General features: G+C 32.3%; 1 long non-coding RNA gene and 1 pseudogene across 1 annotated transcript; one reads left to right on the plus strand and one right to left on the minus strand.

Moving 5' to 3' along the window:
- On the minus strand, nt 252-7,177 carry LOC107641334 (annotated as a pseudogene).
- LOC110262621 lies at nt 9,902-11,643 on the plus strand. Its single transcript, XR_002347497.1, has 4 exons — nt 9,902-10,309; nt 10,859-10,945; nt 11,030-11,081; nt 11,155-11,643. It is a non-coding gene; the product is annotated as an uncharacterized LOC110262621 (long non-coding RNA).

Genomic DNA, 13,125 nt, shown 5'->3' on the forward strand with positions numbered 1-13,125 from the left:
TCAGCCACATACATATTGCCAATAATTTTCTTTCATATAATATGAATTGAAGCAGGAGCAGGATTACTAATTCTGACCAAAAAAATAAAAGTAGGTTAACTAATTAAAGCACGACCAAGGATTATAATATTCATTGGAGACAATCAAATACAGTAAGAAATAAAATATTCATATAAATTTTGCTTAGATTATTGTTTATTACAGAGCAAGTACGATGATTGAAGAAAGACAACTTGTATCAAAGTCAAACAAATACATACGAAATACGAAACACCTTTTACATATTGTACACAAGCAACCATATTATTATTATAAAAGTAACTTAGAAACGTGTAGAAGTAAATTCGAGAATTTGATAACTTTGGTAATTAAATTATTATATAGATGTAGTTGTTCATGCATGCAAAACTCTCCCAAAGCCCATATTGGAAAGATGTTTCGATATGATGCATAGTTGATGGTACAGTTCCTATAAAACATTCCTGTGGCATCCTGTAATTTTTTTTAAATAATTGGATCGGAAATTATTAAAATTATACTGATGACAGAAACACACACATCATTTACCAAGTGCTAAGAAAATTGATTTATGGAGTAATTACCGGTTGAGGAAAGTCTCCATCTTCCATTTGTGAATTAATTATTAACTTTATTCCTTTGTGTATGGGTGTAGGATCAATCTCAGCCTTAACCAAAACTGAAGTAACTAGCACAAGCAATATACATATTTTGCATCTAAAAATCTTCATTCTCTCATAACATAAAATAAAGAAATGGGAGAAAAAGGAACTTCATTCTCTCGTTTTAAATTTTAATACAGTACCATCACATATACTGTCGATCATGTTTTATATCATCTCCTGTATTCATAATATTTGTTATTTTAGTTATTTGTATACCAATTAAGAAATAAAAAGACGAAAATTGATTACCACTACCTTCAATTCACAATATCTGCTACCTTAAAAATATTATTGATTCGATATATTTGTCATTTCATATTTTAATGTAACGTTTATTAAATATTTACAAAACCATTTTTTTTAGTCATAAAATATTTTACATAACTTAGCCTTCAAAGCCCTTAACAAAATATTAAACACACACACACACATATATTAGGTTATTTTTGGTTTCGGGTACCAACCTGCCCTGCGTTAATAAGTGCCAATAAAGCCCATGAAGTTTGAACTATATTTATGCGGTGATCTTCTGTATTTTTGTACACCTGTTTGAGAAGAAAATTAACATATAATGTGAGTAGAACTATGTAACCAAATTCTTCACTTTATTTTAGCATGGTGCACAATTCAGAGCAAAAGGAAAGTAATATCGACCTTGTTTGGGCATGACAAGTAACTTTCACCCCAACCACCATTAGGAAGTTGTTTTGACAACAAAAATTCACATGCTTTGCGAAACGAAGCACTGTTATGGTAGTTCTTTCCAACAGCTTTTAGTGCCTCTACAGCAAACCATGTGCCATATGTATAGCAAATCCCCCCAACAACCATACCTGTATCACCGTTAATTAGTTGATATATCCTTTTTACGGCTAAGAATTCGATGGTCTCAGAACGTTTAGAGCATTAAATGTCCCAGAATAAAACATATTTTTAAAGTTTTTTAATAACTGTTAAATAGTTTTTTTCTAATTTTAACTACAAATTAAATCCATATATTTTATTTATTTATAAAACGTATTTTTTTATTTTATAAATTATTATTTTATTATTTATTTATTATGTTTATTAATAATAAAAAATAAAAACAACAACGAAATAAAGTCCCTGACCTTCACAAAACTTGGACGGATCAGTCCCTCCGTCTAAATGCCTCCGTCAGGGACTGATCCGTCCAAATGTCTCCATCAAGGACTGATCCGTCCAAGTTTTGTGAAGGTTAGGGACTTAAAAGTATTTTTCAATGGTCAAAGACGAAAATGTTCGCGGGACAAAAGGTCAGGGACCTATTTGTCCTTTTCTCTAAATATTTTAACAATCCTAATCCATTAGAATTTTATTCTTGATTCGTTACCTCTACAAATGCTGGTGGTGAAATCGTGTTTTTTGATAATTCAATCGATTGGACATAAAACACAATGGATTGAATTACTGATTTTCCCAAAATTCAATCGATTGAAATTGATACACAATAAAAATACACTACAGGTGAGAGGATACACTGCAGAGGTGTCTTCCTAACACAGCCGCTGCTCCAGTTTTGTTTGTTCCACTCCTCTGAATTCCTTGGAACATACCCTCTCAAACAAGTGCAGATAGGTGAAGTTTTAGTGTCGCAACTTGCAAACACTCCACACTTGCCATAAACACCGCACTCAGTGTTAATAACAGACCACATCATGGACCATTGCTTCTTTGAATAAACCACTAGTATTCGTTTAAGTTTCCATCTCAGCACCCAACGCGCCAGAGAAACGGATCGCGGAGACTTCCTTCGCTGAGGTCACTAGAGACGGCGCCATGATGCTGTTTGGATGCCCGAAAATGGTTGCAAAGTGCAAGAAAACGCTGGAGAAAATGTCCAGGATATGTACGAAGCGATTTCGGAAAACTGGCCGCAGATCGAATCCATATTAAATTTGAATTTCAATGGATTAAATTTTGAAAACTTAAAATTCAGTTGATTATGTTTTATGTCTAATTGATTGAATTAACAAGAAACACGATTTCACATCAACAATAAAATTCTAATTGACTAGGATTGCTAAAATATTTATTATGATTAATAGAAGATCTAATTCATTTTTTATTATTAATAAACATGATAGATGAATGATAAAATAATAATTTATAAAAAAATAAATTTTATAATTAAATAATATATAAAAAATTAATTTATAATTAAAATTAAATATGGACTATTTAGCAGTTATGAGACCTCAAGTTGCTTTGGAGCATTCAATCGATTGGATAGTATAAGCAATCGATTGAATTTTAAAAAATCAACATTTTAGTCATCATTCAATCGATTGATTTTTGCGAAAATCATGCTGCCTTACAATTTTCAATCTATTGTTTTGTGATAACCTGTAGTCCAATCGATTGAGTTATGGAACCTGGAATTCAATCGATTGTTTTGATAATCCAATTGATTGATTTTCAAAGAAACACGATTTCACAGCACTGGACGAACGTCACGGATCAAATATAAACTTTTAATCGATTGGAATGGCCAAAAAATTTATTATGATTAATGAAAGATCTAATTCGTTATTGTTTTTTATTTTGATTGTTAATGAACATAATAGATGAATGATAAAATAATAATTTATAAAATAAAAAATAATTTTTATAATTAAATAAAATATACGGGGTTAATTTGTAATTAAAATTAGAAAAGGACTATTTAGCAATTGTTAAAAAAACTTAAAAAACATGTTTTGTTATGGGACCATTTAATGATCCAAACATTCTAGAACCATCGAATCCTTAGTCCCTTTTACTATAAACTTTGAATAAGTTCTCAAAATCCAATCGGTTATCGAACAAGTAAAATTAAGAGTTTAAAAATTTAATAAAGATTAAGTGCTTGTTTGGGTGTTATTATTTTGATTAAAAAAAAATTTTTTTTCAATGAAAAAATATCTTTTTTTATTTTTTAGCGTGTTTGACAAATTTATAATAGTAAAAGTAAAAGCACTAAAAAAATAAAAAAAAAACATATTTTTTGAGAAGCTGTAATTTATAACTTATTAATTTTTTTTGGTTTTTAATTAATTTATTGTTAAGCGATTTTTGTTCTCATCAAAACTGATCTAAGTTCTCAATTAGTAAATTTTTTTTTTTTACCAAAAATAAGAAAACTTAAACACACAACCTCTTAGATGAAAATAAAAAGATTATGTTATTTGAGTTATAACTCATTCACCTCAATTAACAGAAGTTATTAGCAAAAGAAAAATACAATACCATGAACCGTCTAGATTTTGTGCATTTTCAATGTAACGGATTGCCTTAGAAATGGAGTGATCTATTTCTTTTCTTCTGTGATTTGTGTATAGCTCTCTAAATGTGACCAACCCTTGTACTATTGATGATGTGCACTCCACATACCTAGTTCACAATATATTGTTAATCAGAAAGAATAAGAATCAATTTTTAGTTATTTAATATTAATTAATTTTTATTTTTTAACTCCAAATTTATTCAACTATGCTATATATATATATATATATATATACAAAAAATTAGTTATCAAATTAGTTATTTATATAATACATATTGAAATACATAATACAGATTAAAAATAAATTAAACAATATATATATATTTATATTCAAATAAATATTACTAATTTTTTTGTATATATAGCATTTTTAAAACGTATTTATCAAGTTTAAATCTTACTCAGTTTCAACGAGAACGCTTTCAAAGAATTCTGTTGGATTGAATTTATGCAGTAATTAGAATTGTGTTACACAACTAATAAGAAAGTCCTTAATTAATCTTGCCACCAAAAAATGCCTTCCAATGTTTTTTTACCTCCAGCCATCGGTAGGCTCTCTGAGGCTCCCAAATAGAGAAACCGCCATTATTACTCTGTAGTTGAGATCAAAGGACTTGTGAGAATCAAATTTCAGTATTAAAGAAAATGTTATTTTTATGGTTAGTTTGGATGATTGCCATTGACAACCATTAAAAAGTATAGAAAGATGTACGCTTATTTTACACATACACATTCTTATAGAAAAATACACACTTGCCTATTTTTTAATAGTTATTTTAAAACCATAATAAAACTGACATTTTTATGATTATTTTGCCAGTAAAATGTGGAATTTGCTAATAAATACTCTCTTTTAGTATGATTGCTCAGATTATAAAACTATTTTTTAATTAAATCCACGGATTCATTATTATTAGAAATAAAAAGAACCTCTTTTTTCCATATAAATTTTCTATTTCTTCATGCTTAATGACTAATTAATACCAAATCGTTAAGCCGGGTTACTTTGTCATTTAGTTTTTATTAGAGCTATGAATTGACAAAAATCAAAATAGTTATTTACTCTTGAACGAGGTATAAAAGATTTGAGTAGTAGTTAAGGAATTTATTGAAATTATTAATAATGAGAGAAGTTCTAAATATTTTTTGTTCAACCAGAAATTCTAATAAAACTAAAGTTATGAGTATTTAATTATTAGTATGAACTGAAATTATAAAATTTTACAATATAAATTCACGTATTTTTACTTGAATCCAAAATATAGTTAAAAATAAATAAAAACAACATGAAGTTTGGGGGGACCCATACTTGTAGAGAGAGAATAACATTCACGTCATCATATCCGTGTTTCCATTTTTACCCCAACCAAATCAGTTGGCATTTTGGACAATATGAGAGCAACCTATATATAGATAAAAATAGGATGACAAATTCAGTAGCAAATTTGAACATTATATGACACCAAAAACTAAATGTGGACATTATATCTAGTGTACATATATTATGAGAGTTGAAAAAAAAAAAAAAGATAAACATCATCAGATTTATTTGATAGAATACGGGGTGAACCTTTAGTCCTTCCGCTGTGCAATCAGAGACTTGCCAACCTTGATCAAGAATTGAGAATGTCCATGCCCCTTTTGAGATGTGTCTATGCATTGACAAAAAATCACCGGAATGGTTTTCACGAACCTTCAAATTAAATCAAAAGCTTATGTCAGTAAAAATTATTATTTCTAACTAAGATATATGCTAAGTGAATGGATATATTAAGAAGTTGTCAATAAAATCATAAAACTAATATTTCAAAAATTTATATATAACGTAATTTTTTTTTAAAAAAAACTTTAAATTTATATAACGTATTAGATAGTACACAAAGTTATTACCTTTGAAGCCTTCACAAACTCATGTGCTATTTCTTAAGGCAGCGTTTGGTTTAAGAGACATAGACACTGAGATATAGACACAGTGGTATACGGTGATACATGTCTGCTGTTTGGTTTGGTGAGACACAGATTTTCGAAGGACACAGGAAGACATGGATAGACACAGAGACATTAAATTTGTGTACCTCCAATTTGGTGAGACATTAAGACACAACTTGTGAGACACTAATTTTTTTACTCTTTTACCCTTATTAAAATTTTAAAATTTATCCTCTTATCTCCCAAAACCTTTCTTTTTTCTCTTCCTCTTTTAGATTTTATAATTAAATTTATCTTTCTATTTTCTTCAAAAAAAAATTGTACATTTAATTTTTTATTTATTTAAATTTTCATTAATCTTTGATAAATTTTGAGCTTTAGTTTTTTATTTTTTTCAAAAAAAATATTTATTTAATATTTGAATGATAATTTAAGATGATATTAGAAGAAATAAAAAATATTAAAAGAAATAAAAATTCAATGGTGATGACATGTAGTGTTTGGGATAATGGATGTACAGTAATAATAGTAAAATTTGTGGTAGAATGAAGGGTAATTCAGTCTTTTTAAAATATGTGTGTCTTGTTCTTTATTTTTACTAAACACAATACATAGACACAAATATTTTATGTCCATGTCTATGTCTTTGTGTCTATGTCTCATCATATACATCAACCAAACGGAGTCTAAGTGTAGGTCCATACTTTTCAATCATATTGCAAGCTATTATTGCTTGAAAAAGTACGGAGAGCCAATAGTTTTAGATTTTTAGTGTATAATGTGTATAATAAGTTAAAAAAAAAAGTATTTTAAAAGAGAAAGTATTGGGAATCAATATTAATTGTGTATAATATGTACAATAAATTAAAAAAAGATAAAATTAAAATTAAAAATTAGATCATTAATTAATTATTTAATTTTAAATTTGAAAATTTGAAAATTAAAATTAGTATTTAAATCCATTCACACTATATATGGTTATTTCTAATCTTACCGTCACCTCTAATACACGTCCAAAACTCACCGTTATCTTCTTCGGTTCTCACCTCGCGTCACTGAATTTCTCACCGGCAATACCAAGGCCGCCGCATCCTCCCACCGACACCATCCTCACCTCCACCGGTCAGCCCGATGCGCCTCGCCCTCCGACGCTCAACCTAATGTTGCTGCCGCTATTTTCGTGCCTCTCTTCCGAACTGGCTTCATTTTCTCCCATTCCTTCAAGCCTCTTCTCACCGATGATACTACCATGGTCTTCTTCTTCTTCGGATCCAAGCATGGTTAGCTTCTTTCATGATTTGAGCCCTATACTTCACAACAGTGCCGCTTTGGTCATGACTAGTCCTTCAAAATTATGTTTCACCACAATAATAGTTTCTTCTGTTTATTCATCTTCTTCTTCTATTTTAATGGTCAATTTAGGATGGTTATTTTAGTAGGTATGCGGATGGTTATTTTATTTTTATGTAGATGATTATTTTGATTGGATTAAGTTTAGTTATATATAATTAAAATATGTTAGATGTTCAATTCATTAGGTATGCGGATGATTATTTTAATTGTAAGGTCCCACATCGGTTGGAGCGGGGAACGAAGCATGCCTTATAAGGGTGTGGATACCTCTCCCTAGCATGACGCGTTTTGACGAGTGAGTGTGGGGGGCTTCGGCTATCATCCCTATCGTCAAAGGCAAAACCGTGAGGCTTTGTGTGCCAAAGCGGACAATATCGTGCTAGCGGGTGGTCTGGGCTGTTACAGATGGTATCAGAGCCGAAACCTAAATCGATGTGCCAGCGAGGGCGCTGGGCTCCCCTAGGGGGGTGGAATGTAAGGTCCCACATCGTTGGGGAGGGGAACGAAGCATGCCTTATAAGGGTGTGGATACCTCTCCCTAGCATGACGCGTTTTGACGAGTGAGTGTGGGGGGGTTTCGGCTAGCATCCCTATCGTCAAAGGCAAAACCGTGAGGCCTTGTGTGTCAAAGCGGACAATATCGTGCTAGCGGGTGATCTGGGCTGTTACATTAATCCTTAAGTGGATGGTTATTTTTATTAAGGGTGAGTGGCGTGTGGCAAGCCAAGTAGCGGCGGTGAAATGGGATGATTATTGATGAAGGTGGGGTGGCCGCCGGTTGAAAAAGAAGAGAGTATTGGAGGATTTCAAATGGTTATTTTTTGGAAATAACTAACTGGATTTTTTAAAAATTTAAAAATTAAAATTGGAGAATTTGAAATTTGAAATTTGATGTGAAATAACTGAATAAGAGTTTTTAAATTTATTATTTCATGGGTAATTTTTATTTTTAATTTATATTAGGCTAAATAAACAGCCTATTGTACACATTGTATAAATACCCCATTGGCTCCCTAGCGGGACTCATTTTAAAAATAAAAAATCAGATTTTTAATTAATTATTTAATAATTATTTAAATTTAGATTTTAAAATTTAAAAAATTAGGATTAATAGTTAAATACTTAAATTCATTCACACTACATATAGTTCCTACACCAAATCCAAGCAGAGTCGTCATCCTCCATCTGCTACCGACACCCACTCTGCGCCTCACAATCCCCTCTCTCCTCATCAGCGACAACCATCCGAAAACTAGGTAACCCAAACCTCAGCACCGCCGTCCCCCTTCCTGAAGCAGCACCATCCCCCTTTCGCGGTCAGCGACGTCCCGCCCTCCCGGAGCAGTGCCGCACTGCCCCCTCTGCTGTCGGAGCCTCACCGCGAATATAACCCTTTTCCTTTTCCTCACGTAGCCATGTCGCGACGTTGCCATAGACTCCAGCCGATGCCGTCACGGGTTCTCACATATGCCGTCAAAAGCTCAACGATGCCGCTGTTTAAATTAACCGTGTGAGTATGGTAGATGTAACGTACGCGTGCTTGAAGACAATATCAAATCAAATATTCAATTGCTTACTTTTGATTCTCACTCGTATCTCCTTATCTGTCCAAGCTTCTTTTTTTTTTCTATTTTTTGTTTCTCCAGTTTTATGGTTACATCAAATTATAAGACTCATGTGTCAAATTATACATTTTTTATTTTAATAAAAATTAAATTGTTGGATGATCATAGTTGTTTCTTCTGTTTATTCATCTTCTTCTTCTATTTTAATGGTCAATTTAGGATGGTCATTTTAACAGGTATGCAGATGGTTATTTTAATTTTTATGTAGATGATTATTTTGATTGGATTGGGTTTAGTTATATATAATTAAAGAAAAAGTCTAAGGGGCCAGCAACTTTATTAAATTTTGGCCAGCATGTAACCAGCAAAAGAAAAATGAGTAATCCTACACCATTGGATGAAATCTCACACCATTAAAAACATCATTGATGGCTACAAATTACAAAAATTGCTGGCCTCCTATCACTTCTCATAATTAAAATATGTTAGATGTTCAATTCATTAAGTATGAGGATGATTATTTTTATCCTTAAGTGGATGATTAATTTTACTAAGGGTGAGTGGAGTGTGGCAAGCCAAAAAGGAACGGTGAAATAGGATGATTATTGATGAAAGTGGGGTGGCTGCCAGTTGAAAAAGAAGAGAGTATTGGAGTGAAATGCTTTAGTAAATTAGGATTTCAGATTATTATTTTTTTAAAATAACTAATTGGATTTTTTAAAAATTTAAAATTTGAATTGGGGAATTTAAAATTTGATGTGAAATAATTGAATAAGAATTTTTGAATTTATTATTTATCTCTATTAGATTAAATAACCATCCCATTGTACACATTGTCAAGATTTCTCATTAGCTCCCTAACGGGTATACCAAAAGATACATCCCACAATTGACTACCGATATCCTGCACAATGTTCTGAAAACCGGTTCGAATCGGCCAGTCGAACCGGTCGAACCGTGAATGGACCCAAAAACGATTCGGTCAATCAACATAACCGCAAAATCTAAAAACCGGAATTGAACCGGTGAACCGGCTGGTAACCGGTCGGTCGAACCAAACCGTGACCCGACCGGTTTTTTGGCTATCAACAAAACGCTGCCGTTTCCAAGGTTCTGAAACCCTAAATGGCTAAATCAATTACCAAATCCCTAATTTCCTTCTCAGTTCTCATTCATCGAGCTTCACTGAAGCTGCCTCAGAGGTGAGAACGCCTCAGTGCCTCACTTTCACACGGGTCGAGCCACCGCCGTCGAGCCACCACAACAACCGTCGAGAACTGAGAACGCCTCACTCTCACACGGGTCTAGCCACCGCCGTCGAGTCACCGCCGTCGAGCCACCGCAGCAGCCGTCGAGAACTGAGAACGCCTCACTCTCACCGTCGAGAACTGAGAATGCCTCACTCTTACCGTCGTCCCTTTGCTGTCCCCCACTCTCCCTATTGCATGTTCTGTTGAAGCCTTGAAGGTGCTTTCGAGCTTCCAGAGTTCCAGGTAATATTTTTTTTAGTTATGGTTGTTTGATTTCTGATGAGTTTGATTGAGTATTTCTTTGAATCTTTGATTTTGTGAAGCTCTGTGACAGTCACATGATGAACACCGAAACTGTAAACTTTGAAATTCTGTCTCCCTATTTTATTTTTCTTTGAACTGTGTAGTGTGAAACTCTGTGAACTGATTCAACTGATCCTGCTAAATTGAACTATGAACTTTGGTTAATAATTGTTGTTTACTGATTACTGAAACTGAACTGATTTTGGTTTGTTTACTGAACTGGATTTTGTTGTTTGTTGAATAATTGTGAATAATTTTGAATAATTTTGGATGTTGTTTGTTGTGAACTTGAGAGTTGAGAGGATTGCTGGTAATGTTTAGGTATGGATGAAAGTATCAACCAAGAACTACCTAGGAATAATAATGCTGAAACTAATTCTGCTTTGAATGATTGATTGTTGAAGCATGATTAATTGTTGAAGCTGATTGCTTGAAGGGTGAAGCATGATTAATTGTTGATAGATTTTTTTTTCTTGTCTCTGTTTCCAGGAAATCATTCAGCTATCCTTTTTCTCTCAACCTGATGGCCCAATGATTGGAAATGGCTCCTTTAAATCGTCAATTCTTATTTCCAGGGTATGAATGAGTTTCTATTCCTTCATAACTACCTACATTTGTATGTTTTCTTTTGTTGTCATATTGATTTTTGTTTATTGATAGTATAAAAGAAGGATTTTATTTGGGTCCACCACCGAAAGATAAGCTTCCCAAGGTATATTATCCTTTGTTAAACTTTTGGATATTACCACTGATAATATATAATCCTGTTTGTAATATTTGTGCAGAATTCTACACAAGGTTCTGTATTGTTAGGGGCAATTTCGTATGGAAAACTGTCATTTTCAGAGGGGGAGAATAAAAATCCAAAAAAGCACCCTGCATCATATCAACTAATAATACACAAGGTTCTGTATTGTTAGTGATTAAATGTTTGTTCTAAACCCTGCTGCTGCTGTTTTTTAATTTATGAGTATGCTATTTTTGAATTTTTGTTGTTAGATTTATTGATTTCAGAGTTTAGGGTGATTCATGAAATTGAGAATTGGATTGTTGGTACTTCTCTATATGTATACTTGTTCTATGTCTTGGTGCTGAGTCTCACAAATATTCTCAATTACTTACAGCTATGATTTCCTTCTTGAATGAGATTTTATTTTTCCAAAAGAAATCATAGAAGATTAGGGTTGTGAATTTTTTAATTGAGTGATGAGTGTAAAGTTGAAGATGATGATGACAAAAGTGCTTGGAAACATATATTTTAAGAGTGTTTTAAAATTTTTTTTGAGTTTATAAATTGATAAGATCATATAGTTTTGGTGTGTTTATTTATATTTTATTTATTATTTTATTATAAAACGATTTTTTTGATTAAATTATAATCGAATCGATTAAACCAATAAATTAATAAACTAATAACTAAAACGGTTCAATAATTAGTTTGGTTAATAATTATTTAAACTTAGATTTTGAAATTTAAAAAATTAGGATTAGTAGTTAAATTCATTCACACTACATATAGTCCCTACCAAATTCTAACGGAGCCGTCACTCTCCATCTGCTACCTACATCCACTCTGCGCCTCAGTCCCCCTCTCTCCTCATAGTTGGCGGCAACCATCCAGCGACCAGGTAACCCAAACCTCAGCACCGCCGTCCCCCTTCCCAAAGCAGTGCCATCCCTCTTTCGCGATCAGCGACGTCCGGCCCTCCCGGAGCAGCGCCGAGCCGCCCCCTCCGCCGTCGGAGCCTCACCGCGAATATAACCCTTTCCTTCCCCTCACGTAACCGTGCCGTTGATGCTGCCGCAGACTCCGTCCGATGCCGCCACAAGTTCCCGCATACACCGCCAAAAGCTCAACGATGCCGCTGTTTGAATTAACTATTTGAGTATGGTAGATGTAACGTACGCGTGCTTGAAGACAATATCAAATCAAACACTCAATTGCTTACTTTTGATTCTCACTCATATCTCATCATCTGTTCAAGCTTTTTTTTTTCTATTTTTTGTTTCTCCAGTTTTATAGTTACATCAAATCATAAGACTCATATGTCAAATTATATATTTTTCTTTTTTTTTTAATAAAAATTAAATTGTTGGATGATCATAGTTGTTTCTTTTGTTTATTCATATTCTTCTTCTATTTTAATGGTCAATTTAGGATGGTCATTTTAACAGGTATGCGGATGGTTATTTTAATTTTTATGTAGATGATTATTTTGATTGGATTGGGTTTAGTTATATATAATTAAAATATGTTAGATGTTCAATTCATTAGATATACGGATGTTATTTTTTTCCCTAAGTGGATGGTTATTTTTATTAAGGGTGAGTGGCATGTGACAAGCCAAGAAGCAACGGTGAAATAGGATGATTATTGATGAAGGTGGGGTGGCCGCCAGTTGAAAAAGAAGAGAATATTAGAGTGAAATATTTTAGTAAATTAGGATTTCAGATGATTATTTTTTTGAAATAACTAACTAGATTTTTTTAAAATTTGAAATTTGAAATTGAAAAATTTGAAATTTGAAATGGAATAACTGAATGAGAGTTTTATGAATTTATTATTTATCTCTATTAGACTAAATAACTAGCCTATTGTACACATTATCAATATTTCTCATTGGCTCTCTAGCGAAATTCTACTTTAAATATATTAGCATAAGTGGTAAAAATTTAGATAGTGTTCTATAATGTTATGATATCGTTTTTTTTTTTAAATTTAAGCGAATAAAAAAATAATATAAATTGTTATATTT

Source organism: Arachis ipaensis, chromosome B05 (genome assembly GCF_000816755.2).
Source record: "Arachis ipaensis cultivar K30076 chromosome B05, Araip1.1, whole genome shotgun sequence".
Lineage (NCBI taxonomy): Eukaryota > Viridiplantae > Streptophyta > Magnoliopsida > Fabales > Fabaceae > Arachis > Arachis ipaensis.